Raw genomic sequence first — 14373 nt, 5'->3', positions numbered from 1 at the left:
GATGCAAAATCTTTTCCAAAAAGAAAATAAAAAAAAAACTACAAATTCAAGTAAATTGGTTTGTTTTGGTTGCTTTAGTATTTCTGTTTAAACATCTGTCATATGTAGCTGTACCGTCACCATCATATATCAATGATTAAGGGGTAATAGTACAGTTTTTTTTTCTTAAATGTACTGACCTCTGATTTGTTCAGCTCAGATATTGCATCATCATCTATCTTTGATGGGGGTAAGTTTGGTAGAACATCAGAATTAGACCTTAATTTCTTGCCTTGATACAAACTCATCCATCCGATTTATATTTTCATTGATGGGTTTTTCGTTTAGGTTTTGCATACTCTGTGATTTTTGTTATGAAGCATAAGTACATGTAGTTCGTCAAACTAATTCCCTTTTATGAAGCCAGGGCACCAAATACACATTCTACATAAACTCTATTCCATAGGATGGTTTTCCAGGGCACTTCTCGAGTCAGTTTCCAAAAGGCAAGCAAGAAGCTCGCATGGATTTTATTTTTGCTCTTCCTTGAACGATAGATGGTTAATAGAGATAAAGGTGTGATAACTTTAGGAATTTTTCACTTAAAGGTACAACATTTTGTTACAAGATTATACGGAATGCTAGCTCAATTAGTAGTGTAGATTAACAGTGCAGAAATCATCTTGTAAGAGAGTGGTGTATTCTCCATAACTTAGAGAGAAGGGAACAAGTTCATTTGTGTTCTCATAATGAGTTTTCTGCAGTTTTCATGGATGAATTTCAGGTATTATGATGTACATATACATTATGTTAAAGTTTAAGTAAACTTATTGATCTTAATCCAGCTAGAACTGCATAATTAATCAAGTGATTGACTTATAGCCTGAACAAACTCAGTTCTGTAACCATTAGAAGTTTGCTAGCTACTTGATCATATTATTGGGGTTTCAAATATTGTATGGTGATTTCACCATTTTGTCTGTCTCCAAATAATGTTGTACTGTGCATCTCATTCTGCATTCACTATGACCAAATTAAAGCTTTCTTGTGACTTGCAATCAAGGCGCAACGGAAAGTTGAAGGCACAATTTGGAAAGTGGAAACAATTTTTGATCCATTGTTCACCATACTTGTTATGCATGTTAAATATTGAACTAATTTCAACAAGCAATTGCATACATATTCTCCCGGCTCTTGCCATGAATTTAACATCTCCGCCGCCCAAGGCGCTTGGAGGAGAATTAGAGGAAGGGGAAACAAGATTACATGGAGATGATAGTGTATTGGATTTCCTTTTATGGGAAAAATACTCCTTTACTGAAACCATTTCCTGTCATACTTGTAGGCTTATTACAATATTCACTGGTGCAAATCAGACTATTACTTTGAAATACGTTGCGCGATAAGTCTAGATGCCTGTGTGGAAAAGAATTTTTGTCATGCAGTGATGCTTATCCATCCAAACAGCTGAAGGATTAGCTACTTTTTTAGCAGATCAAGCAGAAACTACCTTCTGTTTGGAACTTTGAACATGTTGTATCCCACCTTTTTGAACACTATCATCCTAAGCCACCGGTTACACGGTCACAACCTGGTTATACGGAACTTGTGTGTTATAGATTCAAGGCGAAGTTGGACAAAACAAAAAACATTTATTCCCCCATTTCCACAGGTTTTCAGAGAATATAATATTACTGCATTAAGAAAATAATGCAAAAGAAAAGAAAATGCCGTATTTAAGTTACTACATAGTACATTTAATGGAAAATAAAATTTTTAATCTATAGTGAAAAAATATACTAATTTAAAAAAAAATATATATATATATATATATATATATATATATATATCCATGTGAGTATGGTAACTAGTGTTATGATTTTCATATTTCCAACAAATGGTAACATATTCGAAATGGTTTAGAAATCACCGTAGAAATTGCTCATAATAATTATTAAGTGATCAAGTGATTTATGCCAATTGATATTACACATAGCACACGCATATAATCAAAGTAACTTATGATTAAGAAAACAATACCGACACGAGAAAAGATTAATTGCATTAGACAACCGGTTATGTGCTCAGTATAGGAGCTAAAAATACAATTGCAGGCATCATCTTTTTTCTCTTTTTAATCGATTCAATTGAATAGGAATTAGATTAATTGTTTTCTTTTCCAAAATTGGTTGGATGATCGGAGAGTTATCATCCCTAAATATTGTTAAGTGTCATAAAATCGATCAAAACTCTTACTGTCTAAAAATCATGAAAAAACCATGATCTAATACAATGTGCAACAGTTTTTTCAATTTCATTGAATTCAATCAAATTAAGTTGAAATTGATCATTTTTTTCCAAAATTGATTTGATAATCGAACAATTGATGTCTCTAATCATATTTTAACCCTATCAAATTGGATCAACTCGATCGATTTCACCCTCAATTGCTTCAAATTAAACAAAAATTGATCATGTGTTACCTATTAGAAACATATATATGCGTTGCTAAATTATTTCCTTTGCAAAGTCCAAACTACTATTAACGAAAGTTCTTCTTCGTTATAGACCGAAAATTCGGTCGTCGGCTGCTGTTGAGCGATAATCTTTTTTGTAGTTTGACATTTGAGTATTTTCTTTTTTGTTTTTTGGTGAAAGGTTAAATTTCATAAATTCAAGAGATATAATCAATAAGTTTATAATTTCATTTCTATAAAACATATTAGATAACATACTTGATTTTCTAACTTTTTGGTATAAGCGTGAGGATATATGTTGAATGCTCTTGATTCTTACTTTTTTGCCAAGGCATCCGCTGCTGAGTTCTGATCTTTGTTAATATATCTTACCTTAGAGCTTCTCCAATAGTTGTTATATCTACTTCCTAGGTGTCAACACTAACAAGACATCCTCATTCCAATTTTTCATATAATTTAGGTGAAAAAAGTTATTCATCTCCAATGCTATTTTTTGTAATCATTTTTTTGTTAAATGTATATTTTATTTTAGTAATTTCAATATTTTATTAGAGCAGAGAAATCATACTTTAGTGTTTGTTTATAATGTACATAAGAAGGTGCCCAAATGTAAAATCAGGTATTTTTGTTTTGTTTTTGGTTGCTCCTTTGGGGGTTTGCATGTTGTTTAGATTTTCTTTGGAATTAATATAATCTATTACTACGTAACTAAAATTTTTTTTCACAAATTCCTATATCTAAGAGTTGAAGTTTTAAAAATCCCAATTGGGCTTCCATAAACTCGGACTGGATAATATTTACAGACGCTACGTTCAAGAAAGAAGACATATCAACGGGATTCACGTTTGTTCTATACTCTGTAGATCAAGGATACTTTATACATATCTCAGTGCGTTCGGAGAAAACAATGAAACGCAGAAGCAAAAACGATGTTAAAAGCTACCTCATGATTAAGAAATAATATTCTATCAAGTGTAACAATTTTCAAAGATCTCAAAGTTCTAGATGAATTTATTAATAATAAATGTAAGGAGATTTCTTGGAAAGTGGAAATTATGATGATTAAAGTTGAACAAAAAAAATCCTGGAAAAACTTTCCCAAACTAAGAGCTTATCCAATGGAATGTACGTGAAGATAAATGTCTGAATCCACATAGGATAGACATTCATTTTTCCTAAAATTCATCTCCAACCTCAACTTCTTAAATCAATGTGAAGATGACATAGCTTACTTTTTGTTAGACATTGTTAAGGTGAATGTCTGGTTTTAGACATTTACCTTGGCAATGTCAAGCTATCCTAGTAAGCTTTTACTTAACTAAAATTAATTACAATATAATAAGTAGCTATTTTAAAATTTCAAGCTCCTCTGAAAACTCTGGTTTAGTATCAAAAATGACTTTATCCCCTCTATAGGTTGACTTCTTTTTTTTCTAACTTTTCAGCAGAGAAGTTTATAGATACTTCTCTGTAACTATGTATAAGTTCCCAAGATGAGATATTAGCACAAATTTTTGTCCATCTTGTGATTGCATGCCAAGAAATCTGATTGTTTATATAGGCACTAATCACTGCTCTTGAATCCGTTCTAAAAATCATAGAAGTAAAACCAATTCTCACTGCCCACTTGATAGACGCATTTATTTGTCTAATATAATCTCAATTATATGTATTGTTAGTGCTCGATTTTGTATTTATTATGGCTTTTTATGTCTTTGTAGGTGTTTTTGGAGAAATAAGCTTTTGCGACGAAATTGGCTCGAAAAGTGGATTTAGTGCTCGTGGGAGAAAATTACTAAAGACACCCCCTAGTTGGATAAGGGGCACCTCAATTACTAAGGGGCACCCTAATTTCTATTCACACTCCCTGTGTTATGCGCACCATCGCATTAGATAGGGGAAACCCCCTTCATCTTCACGGTTTGAACTGACGGATTTTGGTGGGAATAAAAACCAGCCGGCTGCATAACTCTTGTGAGAGGATTTAGCGAGGTTTAATCGGGATCACCAAGTTGGGTCAGTTTAGTCCTGTTACGACAAAAAAGGCAAGGTAATTGGTGTAGAATCGGAAATCAACGGATATAAACAACACAAAAAGAAGAGGGTCTGTCGGAATTTTGTTGGTTTTATCTCGGGATGTCGCGTGCAACAGAGAGGAGATCTGGTCAGACTTTCTCAAGGGTTTGATTTGGTTTAGCCCCGTGAAGGTTAAACAGAGTTCGTATGTGTTTCAGATTCGATAAAAAAAGAAGTTTGCACCGACTCTAGTCAAATCAGGGCAATGAGATAGTTAACGGGATCCACTGTGTCTATATTTTGGTATTTACTGTTGGAGAAAATGAGTTATTTAATAAATGGATTTTTGGTCTTGGTGTGGTTTGATCTCATGACCTAAGGGTCTAAGGATACTCACTCATTTTTGAGTGAATGAAATAGAACCTTTAGTCCCACATTGTGGAAAACTAAAGGGGTGCTCCACTATATAACCATGTGCTCATGGATATGTTGTAAAACAATGTGGGTGGATCTGGTGGGGCGAAAAATACATGTTTCGACCCATGCCCATGCGCGTATACCATGCACCAAGTTTCTCTTCTACTCGTATTTATTTTTGGAGAATTTTTCTTTAGGAAATTAATTCCAAAAATATTTTCTTAAGAGTTTTATTTGCGGGAAATTCCTTTTACGAGTTTTACTTATTTTTGAAGAAAACCAAAACCTAACTTGATTTGCAAGTATCTCATCCGATAAATATGACTCGAAATTTTGTTTTCACAACACACAAGCAGCGACTATCTCTAGGTCTACTTTTCCTCTTCTTCTTGTTTTTTGTGCGGCGTTTTACTTCCATCCCTGTTGCTGAGTTCAAGTGTGGGTAACTTGCGCTGTGCTAACTCAAGTTATATCAGGCAGTCTTATCCTGGACACATCTTCGCACGTTGGGGTTTAGCATTACTTCAGAGTATACCCGCGAACTAATGTGTTAAGGACAGCTTGTTGAACCTGTGATTCCGCCTCTTCAATTTGTTCGTGGTAGAGTTTTTTGATACGGTTCTTTATATTTATTGTTTGGTACATCTGACGTTTCTTCTATTGTTGCAAGATTCCAACAATCTTAACACATTAATATTTCGTGTGACAATGGGCAAGAACGACATTGAAAGACCACAGAAGTTTAACGGAAAGGATTTCAAGAGATGGCAATCCAAGATGCTATTTTATCTAATCCATCATGAACTGGATTATATACTTGTTCCACATGATGAATTGACGAATGCTGAAGGTTTAACTGAGGAGGCGATCGAGTATAACAAGAGGTGTAATTTTCTGGCGCAAAATCATATCATGAATGGTTTGGAAGATGCGATGTATGATTTTTACAATGCTAAAGAAAATTTCAGTGCTTATGATTTGTGGACTTAAGCACAGTATCAAGCTAGCGGAGACTGCAGGGAGCAAGAAATTTCTGGTGGCGAAGTTTGTGGACTTCAAGATAACGATTGATAAGCCTGTTGTTGATCAATTCCTCGAATTTCAACAGATCATTAATGAGATTCTTGCTGAAGGTATGGTCATTGATGAGACGTTTCAAGTATCTGCGGTAATTGAGAAGTTACCATCTTCTTGGTCTGAGTACTAGAAAAAGCTAAGACATGAAACTGGCGAGATCAACATGGTTGAATTGGGAAAGAAAATTCAAGTGAAAGAGATGTTGTGCACCAAGGACAAGAACGTGTCTTCTGCAAGGGACATGAGTAACAAAGCTCATATGACTGAATACAGACCTTCCAAAGCTGAAAAAGGTGAGAGTAACAATCGTAACTCTAAGCGTGGTCCTCCCAAGAAAGGTATGTTTCGAAAACCAGAGTCTAGCATTACTAAAATTAAGGGTGCTTCCTATGCGTGTGGAGTTACTGGCCATATGGAAGTTGACTATAGACGTCGTAAGGACAAGAAGGATAATGCTAACTTGGTTGAAAAGAACAAGGACGATTTTTCTGTTGTAGTGTCTGAAGTTAATTTGGTGACCAATTTGATAGACTGGTGGGTAGACTCTGGAGCTACCAAGAATGTTTGTGGGAACAGAGACCTGTTCACCTCCTACCAGAGGGAAGGGGAAGGCGAGAAACTTTATATGGGTAACTCATCTGCATCAGAGGTTGCAGGAAAAGGAAAGGTCGGACTGAAGCTCACATATGGAAAGACTCTCACATTGAATGAAGTTCTTCATGTTCCAGACATCTGCACAAGTCTTGTTTCTTGTTCTGTTTTAGATGATAAGAGTTTTAATGTTTCAATTGAGTCTGCAAAACTTATAGTAACTAAGAGCAATGATTATGTGGGTAAGGGTTATAAGACTGGGGGTCTTTATAAACTTAATGTAACCTGTCCTGAAGTGAAATTGAATGATTCTTATGCTTACATGTGTGTGTCATCGAATGTTTGGCATGGTAGACTTGGTCATGTAAATTACAAATCAATGCATAAACTGGGTAGCGTAGGCTGCATACCCAAATTCACTTTAGATAAAAGTCATAAGTGTGAGATTTGCGTAGAATCTAAGCATGCTAAGAAATCATTCAGTAAGAATGTCCAGAGAAACACTAAACCCTTAGAGTTAATCCATTCAGACCTAGTTGAAATGAAGTCAGTTCAAACTAGAGGTGGTAAGAAATGGTTTGTCACTATTATAGATGATTGTACGAGGTACTGTCATGTTTATTTCCTTATAGGGAAGGACGATTCCATAGAAGCCTTTAAGATATATAAATGTGAAGTTGAAAACCAATTGAATGCTACCATTAAAACTTTTAGGTCTGACCGTGATGGTGAATATGAAATTGCTATTTGAAATTTCTGCGAAGAACATGGCATAATACATGAAATTATAGCCCCTTATTCACCTCAATCCAATGGTGTACCTGAATGTAATAACCGTACCCTTAAGGGTATCATGAGCATTCTAGTGCTCACAGGTTTATGGTTGTGAGTTCTAAAATTTCTGACATAGGGTTGAAAACTATCATGGAGTCTAGGGATGCTGAGTTATTTGAGAATGTATTTCCTATGAAACGTGATTCTCAAAAGAGATGTTTAGATGATCCCCTAGAATTTCCGTCAACCAGTCAATCATTACCATTAGAGGAAGATGAACCAGAAATAGAACCTAGAAGAGGTAAAAGGGTTAAAACTAAGAAAACCTATTCTGGTTGTATTACATACCTAGCTGGTCTGATCCTCAGACTTATAAAGAAGCCATGAGTTGTCCTGAAGCTCCATGGTGGAAAGAAGCTTCAATTAGTGAAATGGATTCCATTCGAGAAAACGGTACTTTTGAACTTGTAGATTTACCTACAGTGTCTAAGGCCATAGGTTGTAAATGGATTTTCAAGAGAAAACGTAATACAAATGGAACTATTGAAAAATACAAGTCTAGGTTGGTAGCAAACGGCTATAAACAGATAGAATGTATATATTTCTTTGATACATATTCACCACTGAGTAGAATTATCTCCATTAGGATGTTAATTGCTATAGCTTCTATCCATAACCTAGAGGTACATCAGATGGATGTAAAGACAGCGTTTTTGAATGGTGAATTATATGAAGAAATCTATATGGAATAACCTGAAGGCTTTGTCATTAAAGGTTGTGAAAAGAAAGTTTGTAAACTGAAGAAATATTTGTATGGATTGAAACAAGCACCTAAACATTGGCATGAGAAATTTGATCATGTGATGATTTCTAGTTGTTTTAGAATTAATGAATCTGATAAGTGTGTTTGTACTAAACTTGTCAAGGATGCTTGTGTGATTGTATGCTTGTATGTTGATGATATGCTCATACTAGGTACAAACATGGATGTTATTAATACCAATAAGAAACTGTAAAATGAGAACTTTGACATGAAAGACTTAGGCCCCGCTGATATCATATTAGGGATGAAGATTAGAAAAACTTCTAATGGCTATAGTCTGAGTCAGTCTCATTATGTTGAATCCATACTTACGAAATATAATCAGTTTGATTATAAACTTGTTTGCACTCCATGTGATTCTTCTTTCAAACTCATGAAGAATAAGGGTGTAGGTGTTAACCAACTTGAATGCTCGAGAGTCATAGGAAGTCTGATGTATTTGATGAATTGTACGCGACCAGACATTGCTTATGATGTGAGTAGGTTAAGCAGGTATACATGTAATCCAGGTCGGAAACATTGAGATGCACTTATTAGAGTGCTAAAGTACTTGAAGTACACAGTGACCTTTTTTTGAATTACGAAGGGTATCCGGCCATCCTTGGGGGATTTTGCGATGCAAACTGGATAGCAGACTCAGAGGAGTCTAAGTCTACGAGTGGATATGTATTTACTCTAGCAGGTGCGTCTTTATCTTTGAAGAGTTCCAAACATACATGTATAGCTCGCTCAACTATGGAGTCGGAGTTTATTGCCTTAGATAGCTCCGTACTTTTTAATCCATTTTGTTCCAGTCCAAACCAGACTGAAAGAAGGAGTTTATGTTAAAGAAGGAGAGGAGGCCGAATGGCTAAGAAACTTTTTAGAAGATATTCCTCTCTGGCATAGGCATGTGCTAGCTATGTCTATACATTGTGACAACAAATCTGCAATAGGTAGAGCTAAGAATAGCTTCTACAATGGAAAGTCTATACATATGCGTAGAAGACATGATTCTTTGAAATTACTAATCTCAACAGGCTTTATTTCCATAGATTGGACAAGGTCCAAGGAGAATATCGCGGACCCTTTGACGAAAGGTTTGTCCAAGGAGATAGTTAGTAAATCATCGAAGGGGATGGGGCTTAGGCTCAAATAATTAAACTTGCCATGAAGGATACTCAACCTTGTTGACTGGAGATCCCAAGATAAAGGTTTCGAATGAGACAACTAATTTGTGGTGGGTAAAGGTAAACACTATCAGAGAATTTCATTGTCTGTCCCTTCCCTATGGTGTTGATGTGATATTGTGACTACATGTAGAGAATGACTTTTAATTAAGTCTTAATGAGTTCTATAGTTTCAATTTAAGATTGAAGTGGGGTGTAGCAGTAAACACTCTTGATGGAACTCACCTACCTGAATGAGGAAGTGGGTCGCTTCCTATGAGAATGGAGCCAATTTTCTAGAGCATTCTGAGAAACAGGATATGTCCAGGGCCAAAACGGACAAAACAGCACGAACTTAGCAAACCTTGGAGGATATCATGCATGGATGTTATTATAATTACACCAAATGCTAGCAGTTCAAGACATCGCCCTAGTAGTTCCGGTAACTTCTCACTAAGCAAGGTTCAAGACCTCATGGACACCTTTGCCTAAATGGTATTTTCCGTACTCTGATTTTTCGTTATTTACCGAGATTTCATTCATGTGGGGGATTGTTGGAGAAAATGAGTTATTTAATAAATTGATGTTTGGTCTTGGTGTGGTTTGATCTCATGACCTAAGGGTTTAAGGATACTCACTCATTTTTGAGTGAATGAAATGGAACCTTTAGTCCCACATTGTGGAAAACTAAAGAGGTGCTCCACTATATAACCATGTGCTCATGGATATGTTGTAAAACAATGTGGGTGGAGCGGGTGGGCGAAAAATACATGTTTCGACCCATGCCCATGCGCGTATACCATGCACCAAGTTCCTCTTCTACTCGTATTTATTTTTGGCGAATTTTTCTTTAGGAAATTAATTCCAAAAATATTTTCTTAAGAGTTTTATTTGTGGGAAATTCCTTTTACGAGTTTTACTTGTTTTTGAAGAAAACCAAAACCTAACTTGATTTGCAAGTATATCATCCTATATGACTCGAGATTATGTTTTCACAACACACAAGCAGCGACTATCTCTAGGTCTACTTTTCTTCTTCTTGTTGTTTTTTGTGCGGTGATGTGATTTGTAGATATTGGTAAAAAGTGATTCGATTCTCGAACTTGTGAAGGATAACTTTAGACTTAAATTCAAAACTAAATAGAAAACTCGCTAATAATTATAACAAACACTGATAAAGTTGGTATCAATATTAAAAGAACACCGAGGCTAAGATTCCACTATTTTCCAAGTTCAAAGTGATTTGGTCCAAATATTTAAATTCATGCAATTTTCTCGTTTAATTTGATTCTAAAATATTGCAACTAATAGATTTTCAAAATTAATAATTCTAAATACCAAGTATGAAGCATCAAGAGTCTATAAACTAAGCATACTCCATCAAAATACATCACAATCACTCAAATAAAAATCATATTCAATAATAGTTCAAGGAAAATAATCATAATATTAATTGCAACAAATTAAATAAAATAGATTTTACCGGTTTTTGTTGGAAAAATAGCTTCCTCTATCGCCTCAGCAATGGGGTTTAGATCCTTATATTAATCATAATCTCAAAATAATTGTTTATGGCTCAAAAGATGATTAAAAGATGAAAACTGATAATACAAACGATTCGCAACAGTTTGTTGGTATTGCAGAATCACTGTTACAGGGAGAAATACTAGCTAAAGACCTAATGCAACCGCTGTGATGAACGACACATAGGTACTGCTGTGAAACAACGATAGTTTGCTGCGACAGTTGCTTGTGCGTCAATGTTCTTCGTGTTCTTCCTTTTCAGCAACAGCAGCAGAATATTGTATTTTTCCTGCAACTCGATCTCTGGAGCTCTCTATTGTTCTCAAAACTTCTCCTAAGGTTTCATACCCCATATATGACTTATCCCCTCTCCTTTTATAGGCCACATCTCGATTAAATCTCCCCCAAAATCTTGGTTTATCTCCACAGCAAGTTTCAGAGTTTTCTTTCTGCCAAACTCTCTTCACGCGTATTTGACCTCTCCCAATACTTCCAAACTCTTTATTAGATCACTACGAATGTTGGGGAAGCTTTTCTAGCCTTTAATCTCCCTGAATTGTCGAAAAATACTCCAATAGCAACCCGTGACCACAACACCTCTGTTTCCTTCTCCCGGTCGATCTAACCCAATTCATTCGATCCAATCACATATACCGACCCTGTTATGCTCTACGAAGTCCATCCCAACAAAAATCCGAGATTGAATCTCCTTAAATCTTCCCAAGAATGCGAACCCTAATCTGCATGCATGCTGGTTTGTTTTCCTGCCAAATTTGAGATTTGAATTTGTGAAGAAAGGGGGGCGCCCCCTATCCAGAGTAGGGGTGCCTTTAGAAGACGCCTTAAGGTGTGTCCTGGGGGTGCCCCTTATCCAAATCGGGGGTCCGAATAGCAAGTGTCCTCCGGGTGCTTTCCGACAACTTTTCGAACCAATTTTTTCCAAAAATGTTTATTGGCCAAAAATACCTACAAATAAATATAACACCATAATAAGTACAAAAATGTGCCCTAACAATATATAAAATCGAGACAAATCGGACACAAAAATGTGTTTATTGATGAGTGCTAAAAAGTGCATATTTCTATATATTTTTCTTGGCATTTAACTCATCTTTTGTGCATTAATTCTACATTTTATCCCATATTCTGTATTTTCATTGTTTTCAAGAATAAATATTTTTCTTAATTAATTTTGCATTTTTAGGTACTAAATAAAGCCTGGTTATCTCACGGAGCGAAAAGAGCAAAGGAACTGCAAAGACTCTCGCTAGGAGGAAGGGAAGAATGATGTTTGCAAGAGCCGGATCAACGAGAAGTGGGCTTGAAGAGGAAGAATTGTTCTTAAAGAAGATATGGGCTTGGCATACCCAAGGCCCAAAACCCTCACCCAAATCCATTTCCTATATCCATACCCGTTTCCCTTTCTAGCCGTCAGATTGGATCATCTTAGCATCCTACGGTCGCAGCATCGCCGTACATCAAAGTCTGAAACTCCTGTCTAACACTACAGCACCTAACTCCATCTGGAGCCGTCAGCTTCGTTGTATCACTTAATCCAACGGTCGCTCAGAGCCTTCTTCTATCTTGCCGTCCGATTCATTTCATCATCTCATCATCCTACCGCTGAGCTTCGCAAATCATCAAAATGGATGCGCCCGCTCAACACCTAAGCATCAAACTTGACTAGCTTGTTCTTTGGTTGGTTGGGATAGAAGGTGGAGGTTACATTAAGAAAGACAACCATCGAATTTAACTGGGTGCATCAAAAAGGGCTACCTCTTGCAAAGTGTCATGTAATCTTTTGTTTCCTTTTGTATATGTATCAAAAGTGTTTCCTTCTTCAAAAAAAAAAAAAAAAAAAAAAAAAAAAAAAAAAAAAAAAAAAAAAAAAAAAAAAAAAAAAAAAAAAAAAAAAAAAAAAAAAAAAAAAAAAAAAAAAAAAAAAAAAAAAAAAAAAAAAAAAAAAAAAACGATGTATATATTCAGAAAAAAATATCAGAAAAATACAAAAAAATCAAGTATTTATCAATTCCATCATCTCTTGTTCCAAAAATAAAAAGAGAGTAGTCAATGTAAATAAGAGTCATGTAAATAGTCATTTTGTTGTTTCATTGTAATAAGCAAGGAGGGTGTATGCCATTGATGTACAACGCGAGTAAGTGTGAAATACCTCCAACTCATTCACAATTCTCGTAAAGTCCGGACAGCTAGCTAGATTTCGACCTCGGTTCTTAGCCTGAGAAACTATCTCTTGGTGATTAGTAGTCATATCATCCGATCTTTCTTTACACATGTGTAGATACACTTTACACTCTTATCACATGTCTTTATTTGTTATCAGTGCTAGGATTGTGCCTTTGATAGCTAGATTGACATCTCCATTTTGCTGTGAGCTTAAACTGACTTGCACATGTCACATTTGATGGAATCTGAGCTTATATTTTGACCTAGAACTTTGTAGGTACGTTCTAAGCAAACCTTCACGAGACTTCACTCGTCCACTAGGGACACTTAGTGGTTTAAAAGGCTTAGTGCATACGCTAAATGCATTCGAGAGACCAGCGACAGTGGTATAGGTAGGATTTCCTTAGTTTTGTTTTACTTGAGGACAAGTAAAATTCAGGTTTGGGGGTATTTGATGAGTGCTAAAAAGTGCATATTTCTATATATTTTTCTTGGCATTTAACTCATCTTTTGTGCATTAATTCTACATTTTATCCCATATTCTGTGTTTTCGTTGTTTTCAAGAATAAATACTTTTCTTAATTAATTTTGCATTTTTAGGTACTAAATAAAGCCTGGTTAACTCACGGAGCGAAAAGAGCAAAGGAACGACAAAGACTCTCGCTAGGAGGAAGGGAAGAATGATGTTTGCAAGAGCCGGATCAACTAGAAGTGGGCTTGAAGAGGAAGAATTGTTTTTAAAGAAGATATGGGCTTGGCATACCCAAGGCCCAAAACCCTTACCCAAACCCATTTCCAATATCCATACACGTCTACATCGTTAGCCGTCAGATTGGATCACATCTGAATCCAATGGTCGCAACATCGCCAGTACATCAAAGTCTGAAGCTCCTGTCTAACACTACAACACCTAACTCCATCTTGAGCCGTTAGTTGCGTTGTACTTCCGCATCCAACGGTCGCTCCTCGCTTCCTTCCATCTCGCCGTTAGATCAATCCTTCATCTACACATCCCACGGCTCACCGTCGCGAAACATCAAAACTTGATGTCCCCGCCTAACATCCTAGTACCTAAATCATTATACTCAAAACAAACACTCCCTCTCCTCAAACCCATCGACCTCCATCTTTCTCCCCTACCCCCGACAGTTGCAGAACCACCACCAGCATACCCTGTCTCTGCAACTGCCACCACCTCACCTTCTGCGCCACCATCACCTCTTCCCCGACCATCGCAGACACCACCATCACATCCCCCTACCTCTCTAGCCACTTATTACATCAACTTCTCAACCCTATAACCCTAGTTTAGAAGTTGATGAAATAGGTGAGGTTAGAGACAGAAATTGAAGCATGAGAGAGG

This window comes from Papaver somniferum, chromosome 2, assembly GCF_003573695.1.
Source record: "Papaver somniferum cultivar HN1 chromosome 2, ASM357369v1, whole genome shotgun sequence".
NCBI classification, from domain to species: Eukaryota; Viridiplantae; Streptophyta; class Magnoliopsida; order Ranunculales; family Papaveraceae; genus Papaver; species Papaver somniferum.
Note: the sequence above shows the minus strand (reverse complement) of the source record.